Genomic DNA, 12,269 nt, shown 5'->3' with positions numbered 1-12,269 from the left:
CTTGACTTTCAAATGTACACTAATTCTACTGATACCATTCAATGACTTTCCGTTTGCAGTAATTACTGTACTATGTCAGTCGTGGTCCCTCTAATACAGGGGCAAACTCGGTCCTCTTGAGGTTTTGGAGGTTTCCCTCTTCCAACACAAGCTGATTCCAATCAACAGAATCGTTATCAGGCTTATGCAGCAGAGCTTGCTGATGAGCTGATCACATATCAGCTGTGTTGGAGAATGGAAACAACAAAAACCTGCAGGACGCGCCTCAACGACTTGAGTTTGCCCAGTCCTGCTGTAAAACCTCCTCTAAAGCTTCATGTGTGTAATATCAACCAGGTGACATGTAATTGTTTTGAGATACTTGGACAGGACCACCAGTGGAGGATTAACGAACACTCCGGCAAAGCTGCCTCACAATCCATCAATTTAGGGTAGGTCCAGGCCCAGGTGTCTCGGTTGTCGTGTTTCTAAATATAGTTTACGCTCTGGCCATGCCGCATAGATCAATTAATTCGTTACCATGGCACCCATACCTCTTCTACTTCCAGCTCATCGAACTGCACTGCAACTCAAGAGACATTGTTAAAGAAATATCTGTGTCACACACCTACACATGTTGTCCGTGTCCTGCCATGATGTTCCTGAGCCTATTCCTGTCCCTGCAGAGGCCAAAATGGGGGATGAGGTCGGAAATAGATGTGGCACAAGTGTCCCTCGGACCCTTCGTGACTAATGAGCCGGGACGACAGGAGGGGTCAGCTCCCTGGGAGGTAAAATCCCCTTCTTCTCCTTGACCCATTTTTCCTCTTCTAGCTCTCTCTCTTTTTTTTTTTTAATAGCACAGTATCACAAACTATTATTAGCGCCTATGTATGTTTATGCAGATGGAAATTGTATATGAAAATCATTTAGTTTATTAACGTTTATCAACATAGTCTCTGTATAAGGAATTGAGAATAAATGTGCATACTACAGACATAAAATACACAATAGTGAACCGTAGCAATAATAGCAACGTTGCAAGTAGACACATCCACGTCAAAATTTAGCAGTAATAAATATAATAATAATGCATATATTTGTAGAGACTGGGGTCAAATTGTATTTTACAATTTTAAAAATGTGCAGAGTTTCACAAGTTACTTCATGTTAAAGATTAGATAGCTCTTAAAATGAAAAGAAAAATGCACCGAGCTGTCACCAATGTCTTACGAATGTAATTATGCCATCTAGTGGCAGATAATGACAACACAAATCAAAATCACATAGGTTTTTACAGTACAGTACATCTTTTTAATTTTATATTATAAACCCTTAAGAAGGAAATTTTATTGGTGTGTATGTATATATATATATATATATATTTATATATATGTGTGTGTGTGTGTGCAAATGTGAATAAGAACTACAAAAAAAATCAGTAGCATTGTATGCAGCAAAACTACTACATGTATCAACAAGTACGCAAAGCTGTATAAACGGTTGAGAATGAATATGTATGTGAAAACTACATGAATCAAAACGGTGAAAAGTGTTTTTGTGTGTTTTATGCTCAGCGGTGCGGACAGCTGTGTCATTGTCAGATGTCATCGAGGGCGGCGGCGAGTAAACAACAGATGGCCGCTACCTGAACGCCTCGCCAAGAGCGCCCGGGCCGTGCCAGCAAAAGTCGGCGGCCATCTTTAGCGCGCTGTGTGGCTCAGGTGCGTACACGCGTGTTGGGTGCGCGCATTATGATACGTGTAAACCCCTCTGACCTTTGACCTCGAGCCCCCTCTAATAAGGCGGAGATGCCATCTGAGGCCACTGTCGAGAAAAAAAGAACCTGATTAGTCACATTGCATCAGCGTAGGTCAGCAACGACGCTGCCATTGTGCTAAAAATAGACCAGAGACCCAAACCCTTCCAAAAAATCAACTGGACGTAACATTAGGTACACCTGAAGTGAAATAAGCACAATAGTGAACAGCATAAACATTTACATTTTGCTTCCTTGTCATAAAAATGAACAAATTGTTTTTTGAACGTTTTAATAATAGTCCAAAAAAAAACAACGAAAGCTTCAGGCCAGGGCACTCTGCTGTCACCCGTAATGTATTTTCTCAGTTTATTTATTTTCATTATCAGACATTTGGTCTCCAAAGCTCTGAGCTAACCCTCACAGAAAAAAAAAAGTCCCTAGCGACGCAAGTTGTGATGAAGACGCCGCCGCCTGCCAGCCGGCGTCCGTGACAAAACCGAGGTGTAATCATCTCAAGTCAATGCGGGGCTGCGAGTTTTGGCGGCGGCTAAACAAAACTGAAGCCGATCGATACCGCACAGCGAGCCAAGGACAATATGAGCATGAACCCCCGCCACCGCCGATCCAACACCTGCCACAAGACACGCGGCCTGTCAGCTATTTTGTCACCAAGTGCGATCCAAGTCACACGCTGTCCTGCCGCTTCTCTATAACGCGCATGGATATGTTAGCTCGCCATGTCCACTTTTCCCGACGTTGCCCTTCAAAATAGATGAAAGAAATACCTGATAGTTAGCTCTTCGCAATACGTAACATTCACTACTCTTTGGCCACCATCTCACCGCGAATGTAGCCGGACTCAGCCAAGCCAAGTCAAGCCAGCCGCCAAAATATCCATTTATTTATTTTGAATTTTGCCATTTTTCGTCCTTCATAAAATCAGTGAGCTCACAAGGAGATTCCAATACATTTTCCAGACATGAATAGGAGTGTGACGATATATTGATATCACGATTAATCGTGATACTTTGTCTCCCGATAGATTATCGATACACCTGCACCAAGTATTGATATTTGTAGTTAACTCATTCACTCCCAACCATTTTCACTTAACTGTTTTCCTGGATTTTGACAGATTTTTCAAGGCCCGCGAGATATTATGTTCTATTGCTATAAAAATATGGAACATACCAAAAGATCAGGGGAAAAAAAAAAGTATATTACTTTCTGTTTCCGCTGTTCAGCAATTAGCAATAGAACATAGCTAAGTTTCATCGTTTTTCACAATTCTGCTTAGAACTGTGGGGAAATCAGCTTGTGTTACCATGGCCTGGTTGATCTCTTATACTCTGCTGCCACTCAACCATTTTCTGCAGTAGAGAGACTGCATCAAAGCCTTCTCTATGCTCTGGCATAAAAAACAAACAACAAAAACTGTAAAAATACGTCTTTGGGACCCTTAAAACATTTAAAATATGACGTATTTATACGTTTTTCGGAGCTAATGAGTTAATATACAGCCACAAAACAGCACCATTATACATTACTTATTGAGCAATTACTTGGTGGGCCAGTAGGGGGTGTGCCTCATAAAAGTGGCGGGGAAATGTACCGAAGTCTTCAGGCGAAGAAGACTCATGAGCTTGCTTTTACTTGTGTAAGACATTTATCTGTCCAGCAACTGACTCACTTTTGCATACGTTTCTATGAATTTTTTTTATTATATCTTCAATTTTAAAGTTTTAAAACATTTTATGTTTCGAAACACAATTTCTGAGGAATATTAATATTGATTTAATAGGATTTAATATTTAAGTAATTGTATTTTTTTATTTTATTATATATTTTTTATTTGCGGCGGGTGGGGTCATCTTACCTCTAAGCTGTCCAGTTTTGCAGGAGAGTGTTTTTTTATTGAGCCACGGGGAAGGTGGCCGTGGGAGGCTGGCTGAGGCCAAGGGAATGAGCTGTCTGAGGAGGCAGGTTGACGCAGCGTGGGCGGCCGATGACACAGATGGGAGAGGAGGGCATCCGAGGGACGGCGAAACATGACGGTGTGGTGCAAAGGCAGCGAGTGCCCGAGCGAGAGCGCTCTGACAAGAGCAATCCATGCGCCACAGGAAGGAAAAAAGGAGAAACGATAGCTAGAAATAACAGCAAAAGACTGTTACTGTATGTTTTTGTGGCATGACAGAAGTTTAGAGGCGTCATCTTGGGCTGTGCCCCATCTTGCAAGGCTACATTGTGGCAACAGTGAGCAACAAATGATGTCATTGGACGTAACTTCCGTCTCCAGTCAAACGTCAATATTTTGCCTATAATGAATTACCGTAGATATTTTCATTATTTTTCATGTACAATTAGTACCTTTAAAAACACATTTTGCAACTTGCTGTCGACTGAAAATGACATCACAAGGGCTCAGGTAACCAATCACAGCTCAGCTTGTGAATGTCACATGACCAAACCTAGAAAACAGGTGAGCTGTGATTGGTTACCTGAGCCCTTGTGATGTCATTTTCGGTCGACAGCAAGTTATTTTTTTTTTTTTTTTTTTTTTTTTTTTTTTTTTTTTTTTTTAAAGTCAACAGCAAGTTACAAAATGTGTTTTTAAAGGTACTAATTGTACGTGAAAAATAATGAAAGTATCAAATTAATTAGTGAAGTAACCCTTTAAATGAAGTATGTTCACATTTAACAGAAATCCAATTTCTTTCTAATTACCACAACTTGAAAGGAACATACTAATTTAACTATTGAAATTATAAATGGAAATTGTAAATTTTTATAAAGTAAATCTATAAATGTAAAAATAGTTAAATTTTACATTTGCAAACGAACTAGTTCTGCTTATCTGTATTCATGTCTAATTCAGATTAAAAATAGAGCAGGTAATGCATTAAGATTTTATTTTCAATCAATGTATATTAACTTAACTTCATATACGATATTGTGTTTATTTTAATTAGTTACTTTTTTTTTTTTTGCACAATAATTTAGGTTAAAAATGAGCAATAACATTATTTTTTTTAACCCAAAATGAAATAAATAAAAAGCTAAATAAAATGTTTAAATAATATATGCAATAATAATATACATACATTTATATGTAAAATAAAATATTTTAAGTAATTCAGTTGACAAAAAACCTCGTTATTCAGATTTTCAATTCATTTTTAAAATGCTCACCTAAATAAAAACACTTTTGAAAATTTCATTTTGAAATGCAAAAGCAAAATACCATTCTACTTCAATGAAATAAAGCATTTTTTCATAGTATAACAACAGTTTTGCAAACCAATATATAGTTGTTAGCTCAATTCCAAATTGCTAGTCTAAGAACACAAATTGCCAAAATAATTTTTGAACATTTTCGGAAAACAAGTAAAAACAACAAATTACGCAAACTAGAAATGTTGCAGTTGCCTTGATTCAACCTATGTTTAAAATATTCACAAAAATGAAGAAAAAACACAGTTTTTAGCATGTGCATTCTTATTGATATTGCGACAGCAAGATAAAAATGGACTTTCGCATTATGCAATTATCTTCATGAAATATGCATATTTTCTCTGCAGTATTGAAGTTGCACATGCAAACCTATTGTATAGTTACTCCATGAAAATCCATTGAAAAAGTATCTCTCCCACTTGTGCTGTGGCATGCATTGCGTCTTTTCTCATCACTGCAGCATTCACTCGCTTCTCTCTCCCTCGTCCGTTTCCCCTGACAACCGTATCTGCTATTCATGATTATGCAAATGATATGGCTCCCCGTGCCAAAGAGACACTCATAAACAAGCAAGTCCTTCTCAAGCGTTCCTCGTGTTTGTCTCTCCAAAGTGCTGCCGTGATTGGAGGCGCTGATGTATAATTGAATGTCACAGCTCATTAATTTCCCCATATTGGCACAAAAGGTCATTAAAGAAATGATCATTTGTGTATGCATCCACCCAGTACACAAACTTCCATTTACAAACACGGAGCTTCCTTTTGTTCCCTTTTTGCATTCGTGAAATTGAGGAACATGCAGAAATTTAAGCCATGCACAGGTCAGAAGTACATTGTATCATAAATTACGAGGAAACTCACTGTGCACTTTCCTTGTCATATTTTTTAAATTGTCATTTACTTTGAGTCTGTGCCTGGTTTATGCTATATTAAAATAAAATATCTAAATGCACACTGACGTTCTGACAGGCCACTCGAGGAAAATACTGCATGGCCTACATTGGCATTTAATCTAAAGGATTACAATCTAAAGTTTTTTTTTTTTGTTTGTTTTTTTTTTTACAGTGCAGTGCTAGTGTCATAGTGACTTACAATATACTAAATATATTGTTTTAGCCTTCTGCGCTACTTGAACAATAGATACAGAAAAAAAACTCAAAATTGAAAAAGATCATTACAATTTTTTTTAATCTCAAAATATTGTATAGTAATCTGTTATGATTATAATAAAAAAAGCACTTAAATGTATTATTTAACTTTTTAAAAATATTGAAAAATATGAAAATTTTGCAATATGTATTATTCAATAATAAAAATACACCATTCATTAAAAGTTAAAGGGATACTTTACTTATTTAGCCATTTTTGGCAGTCAAACATTAATATTTTGCCTATAATAAATTAGATATTTTCATTATTTTTCACGTACCATTAGTACTTTTTAAAAACATATTTTGCAACTTGCTGTCGACTGAAAATGACATCACAAGGGCTCAGGTAACCAATCACAGCTCAGCTTGTGAATGTCACATGACCAAACCTAGAAAACAGGTGAGCTGTGATTGGTTACCTGAGCCCTTGTGATGTCATTTTCAGTCGAGAGCAAGTTGCAAACTGTGTTTTTAAAGGTACGTGAAAAATAATGAAAGTATCAAATTAACTATAGACAAAATATTAACTTTTTATTGCTATAATGGGCTAAATAAGTGATGTATCCCTTTAAAAATTGGGGACCTAAGTAAAAGTTGAAAAACAGATTAAATGCGAATACTTCAAAGTGAAATACAACTGAACTGTACTTGGGCAGTGATTCTTCTGCATACCACTAGAGGGAGCCTGTGTATCACTATTGCTCATCCCACTCTCAGAGCCTCACTGATTATATGTAATACACCAAAAAAATATTTGTGAGACTATAATTTTTATATTATTTTTTACATTACCTAAACTGATAAGTTGAGTATAGTTTACTCATACTACACCATTAGATTGTCAAATAAGTCCATAGTGTATATTGTATTGCGTTTCCAGAATCAGAACAACGTGTGAGTCATGTTCGTGTTTTGTTTGCATGGCGTTGCTTGGTAGCGCTCACTCCACGGGGATGTGTGTATAGGTTTGGGATAAATGAGTACGGGAGGCTGTGTATTTACCCTGCATGACAAAATCATTTTGTTGACTGTGTGGAAAATCTCTCTCTTTGCTGTCTCCGAGTCCCAGCGGAAGCAGCGGCACTCCGAATCCACACCCCCGCTCGTCACATCCGCGTGATGGCGTCAGCGTTTCGGGGGAGCAAAAAAAGAGCTTGCTTCGTTCTGTGTCAGCCTCCAGTCCCAACATGGGGGCCTGTCTCTTCTCATTTGGGAGTGTGCAGTGGAATGCCCTGCAGAGGAGTGTGTGCGTGTTCGGGCGCGGGGGATTTTAATAAGGGTGCTCAAATGTTGTGATTTGGAATCGGAGGAGTGTGATTACATTCAGCATGACAAACACTACACACACTGGGGTTATTTTTAGCCCTTCATACATTCCCCCACCTCACAAGAAAAGAAGATTCATTGTCAGGATTTTTTTCCAACTTCTTTTATTCACTCATGATAAGACTTGAGAGCTCTTCCCTCCCTCAGCGGGAGTAAAATGCTTCCTTCATCCTAACGTTTGCACCTGCTGTCGCCCCCTATGACAAGCCTTTCCGATCACCTTACTTGGAACTTCAATATTGATTCCTGCCCGCCACCGTAAATGAGGCAATCGCTATTTTAGTCACACTCATGTAGTTTCATGTAACGGGGTAGAGATTTGATAGGCAAGTAGCGGAGTGATGCGTGTATATACAGTATCCGCATTGATTTATGTGACCGTGTTGCTAAAATTAACTCCTAAGACGTGTTTGCAAATATGCTTGTAAATGTCCTTGTGCATTTCTGTTATTTGTATCATTCGGACTCTGCACTGTGACACAGTGGTACCTCTACTTACGAAATTAATTGGTTCTGGAAGAAAGTTCTTAACTAGAAAATTTTGTAAGTAGAGACGCATTTTCCATGTAAATGCCCTAATCCGTTCCAAGCCTCCCAAAATTCAGACATAAATGTTCGTCGCAATTAAAAACTTACTGTGCAAAGTAGCCTTTATCAATCACCAATTGTTTGAATTTTTGTACAAATGCATCGGCCGTTAGTGAATACATTTACGTAAAACTAAAGGGGCGATGACAAGGACGCTACATAGATACATCTATGATCTATTTTACACATAGATACATGCGGTATGCTAAGGTAATAGCCAATGGCGGAGCAGCTGTAGGTATGTTGCGTTCAGGAAACTTTGGGAGCTGCGAGTAGCGGCCCATACTGTGTTTTTACCTATCCTGAAACTTCTTTCGTAACAAGAGGCAATATTTTCCTGTTGAGGAGTTTTGTAACTTGAAAATTTCATATGAAGGGATGTTCGTATCTATCTATCTATCTAGCTAGCTAGCTAGCTAGTTATCTTATCTAGCTAGCTAGCTAAACAGCCTAGCTGGCTGCTATATGAGCACCCATTGGCTGTTTTTTGGCTGTAAAAGTGAAGCTAGCTGATAAGGTCTAAAGTAGGATTTCTGCCATCTCAAGGAGCACAAAAAAAGTAATTTTGATCAAATGCTGGAATGACTTCCCCCCCCCCATGCGCCCTGAGTCAAGTATGAGTAATATGGTTGTATAAACGCAGTGACCTCAGCTTGTTTTTTGAGCGTGTCACTTTGACTTGAGCACGGCTCACTTTGCCCTGCAGCGGGCGGTGGCAAGCAGGCTTTTTGCCCCCCCCACCCCCCTTCAAAATCATCAGGTAATTAATAGTCAGCTTCTTGTTGATTGCGCGTCAATCGAAGCGATGGTTACCGGGATACTAACTTGGATTGATTTTGTTATTGATAAAATAAACTAGGTTAGACTGTCAGATCAGCTATAATAATTCACATATTGGTACTGATGATGATAGCAATGGGAATCTCAAAGTCAAATTGTTCATCAGTCACTACTGTAAACACGAGTGTTATCCCATACATTGCCACCTACTGGTCATCTGTGTAATGCACAGAAGTTATCTGCACTTGTTTTGTTGACTTGATCATACTTTTTTTCCACAGGAGAGCAACAAACGAATATATCACATTACAGCTGAACTGAGGGAGCCTCTGCTGGGTGAGTGTTGAAACCTAATACTATTGGTAAATTCATGCAAAGCAAGTTGGCAGTTGTGTTATGCTGCCCCCTATCTGCTTGGAGGACCAATTACGACCCTCCAGTTGTTCAAAAGTCATTGTCAAAATGTGTCCAATGTACAGTGCAATGTCGCTAACCTTCCAGTTACACATATTGCGCAACATCTTGTTGTTAAGACGCTAATTTTACCGCGTAGATCCGCGCACACACATACCGACATCCTTAGGGAGTCAGTGCTAAGTTTGGGTGCCGTTAAGTCTCCATGCGAAACCCAATACCGCTCATTGTCCCTGGGACGCTAACACCTTGCTTGTGACATTTAGAGAAAGATAGAGCGGCCGGCACAGATTTAGCTATCGGGGATGTTGTTCCTCCAGGGTGGTGTGTTAATTGAACGTTCACCGCTAGTCACTGAGGCAAACCAGCGGCTGGGCGTGAGGCGTTTGGCACTGAAGGGATTGGCGAAGTCGAGAACGTCACACTTCCTGTTTCGGGGCAGGTTGGCTACAGACAAGGGTGACATTGGTCTAAAATGACCAATGATCAGCCGGCTTGTGTCTCTTGGTTGTTGGAATAAAAGTCAGGATGCTAGAGGTCATCTAAAGAGTGTCACATCAGTGTTAAACTTTTAGAACTTTGCACAGCATTTATGCAAAATTAAAACTAACGTGTTTGTGCCAAGTAGGCGCAAATTAGCACTTAGCCTAGGCGACATCAAGGGACTGGAATATTATATTTTTATAGAGGCATCAGCTCGAGATAATTTCTATGAATGGGGACTAGGTGATGTTGTACTGGGTGATATTTCCTTTTATGGTACATAAAAGGCAGTTATAGTAAAAACTATTGAAATGTGAATGTCATAGTGATCATTTTGTCCAGACTTTCCAAGTGAGTCCATTCATTTTAGGGAGATAAATGTTTGAAAATGTTTAAATTGGGACAGATAGGGAACTCGAAGGAAAAAATACATAATCATTTTCACACCTCCATCTTTCGCCTTTTATTCTATGATCAGACAAATTGGAGTCACACTTGAATAATCATCAAGGGACTACAATTTGTCTAAATGACAAAGTAAAAAGATCTGCCTAAATTACTTTAACACAGCGCAACATTGTAAAGATAAAGCTAGAATGATTAAGTCCATTTTTAACTCATTCACTCCCAGCCATTTTCACAGAAGCAATCCCGTTCGCTCCCGGCTGTTTTACTGGATTTTGACTGATTTTGCAAGGCCCACAGAATATTGTGTTCTATTGCTATAAAAGCATGGAACCTACCAAAAGAAAGATTAAATTCTTCTTTCATCAGGAAAAAAGTATGTTTCTATCTGTTTCCGTTTTGCAGCAATTAGCATTAGAAGAGAGCTAAGTTTCATCAGTTTTCACAAATCTATTTAAAATTGTAAGTAATTCAGCTTTTTTCTAGATGGCCCTGGTTGATCTCCTTTGCTCTGCTGTCACCTGCTGGTCCTTTGTGTAATAACTACTATTTCTGCAACCGTTCTTTGCAGTTTTGAGGCTGCACCAAAGCCTTCTGTATGCTCTAGCATAAAAAAAACAAAAAAAACATATAAATACGTCTTTGGGACACTTAGAACATTAAAAAAACGTATTACACGTTATTGGGAGCAAATGAGTTAAGAGGTAGCTTCACATTCATTCAAAAAAATTCAAATAAAATAAAAATGCAATTTGTGTAGACCAAATAGTCAGCAACAGAAATCTTATTTCCTCATGAAACGCTCAATTTCCACACTTTAGTTGCTGTTACACTGTTGTGACCTTCCAAATCAATCAACCTTCAGCTTCTAATTGGCTGGAATTATCGTCTTATATAATCTTGCTTTGACAGTCTGTAAATATGTCTTCATGTGGACAAAATGTTTTCATTTACACATCTAATTTTGAACTGAGGTGTCTTATGTTGTTCAGAAAGTGGAGGGACCCCATGGTGGTCAGCGGGTGTGCCACAGCCCCTCCAAAAAAACGTTCCTCGCTTGAAATGATGAAACACGCTGTGCCCAATAAGCCGTCCTCCGGGGCTTTTAGTCATCTAATTAATTGCTTGGCTGATGACAGAAAACAATTCCAGCGTATAATCACCAATCAATTACTGTTTACTAGAAAGTCGGAAGGAGGCGCGCAAATATCGCTCCTTAAATTACACTTTGCAACATTCGGGGCGTGCGCGGCTGTCGATCAATCCTTCGCCGGCCGCTCCGGTCCTGCGGCGGTTGCCATGGAAACAGTCCACTTATTCCCACCATCAAGCCCCGGCAATTACTTGTGTCGCAGCGCGGCCGCTTTCGCTCGCTTTGCCAACTTTGGGCAGCCGGCGTCAGAGATTATGTCATCAACGTGACACCTACTCATTTAGTTTTCATTGTAGCACAAGACAGTAAAACACAGGAAATTAAGAGTTTATAAAAGAGGCAGTGCACTCAAATGTGCTGTTTTGTAAAAGCTTGTAATGGGCTCGTTTGTGGGCACATAATTAAACATCAGCGAGCGTCGACAAGACGTGTCAATAAGAATGGATCACGCCACAAACCACCAACTGTTTATTGAGAGTCGTGTTTGTCCGGTGTGTCACGTCTTTCACCACACACACTTATGAAGTCCCACGTGCCCTTGGGGGAGGTCACGGCTGCTCTGCCATAGTTGAAAGATCATCACCTGGTGATATTTAAAAAAAAAAAAAAAAGAGCACACACACAAAATGAACCTTATTCCCAAGCAGCAACACATGCTGCATTAGAGCGCAGCCTTCACAAAGGCGTATTGAAAAGGCACCACATAATCGAGTGACGGCAGCAGTGGGGGGGGAGAAGCTCACTTTATTTGCCAAGGTAGCTACGTTCTTTTCATCAAGCTGGAGATGCGGCGTGCCCTCCAGAGAGCAAGAAATAATGCGCTGCTCTGTCTTTATTAGGAAGATGGCTTTCATTCACTCGCTGAATGCCTGCCGCGATTGCTGCTTGAATAAGAGCAACAGGTTTGATTTAGTGGCCCACATTCGGCCCTTACAAAACGACCGTGTGCACATCAGGCCTGAGGAGCATGCAGCCCTTTGGGGATCTGTTTAAAGCGT

General features: G+C 39.5%; 1 protein-coding gene across 1 annotated transcript in view; it reads left to right on the top strand.

Annotated features, from left to right (window-relative positions):
* Positions 1-336: 336 nt before the first annotated feature.
* atp2b1a (ATPase plasma membrane Ca2+ transporting 1a) overlaps positions 337-12,269 on the top strand; it is a 95,916-nt gene continuing 83,983 nt past the window's right edge. Inside the window, exons 1-4 of the mRNA XM_077498721.1 lie at positions 337-431; positions 666-770; positions 1,557-1,703; positions 9,098-9,152. The gene's annotated coding sequence lies outside the window, so the exon portion shown is untranslated. The remainder of the gene's footprint in view (positions 432-665; positions 771-1,556; positions 1,704-9,097; positions 9,153-12,269) is intronic.

This window comes from Festucalex cinctus, chromosome 16, assembly GCF_051991245.1.
Source record: "Festucalex cinctus isolate MCC-2025b chromosome 16, RoL_Fcin_1.0, whole genome shotgun sequence".
Taxonomy (NCBI): Eukaryota; Metazoa; Chordata; class Actinopteri; order Syngnathiformes; family Syngnathidae; genus Festucalex; species Festucalex cinctus.
This window is presented reverse-complemented; position numbering and strand designations above follow the sequence as displayed.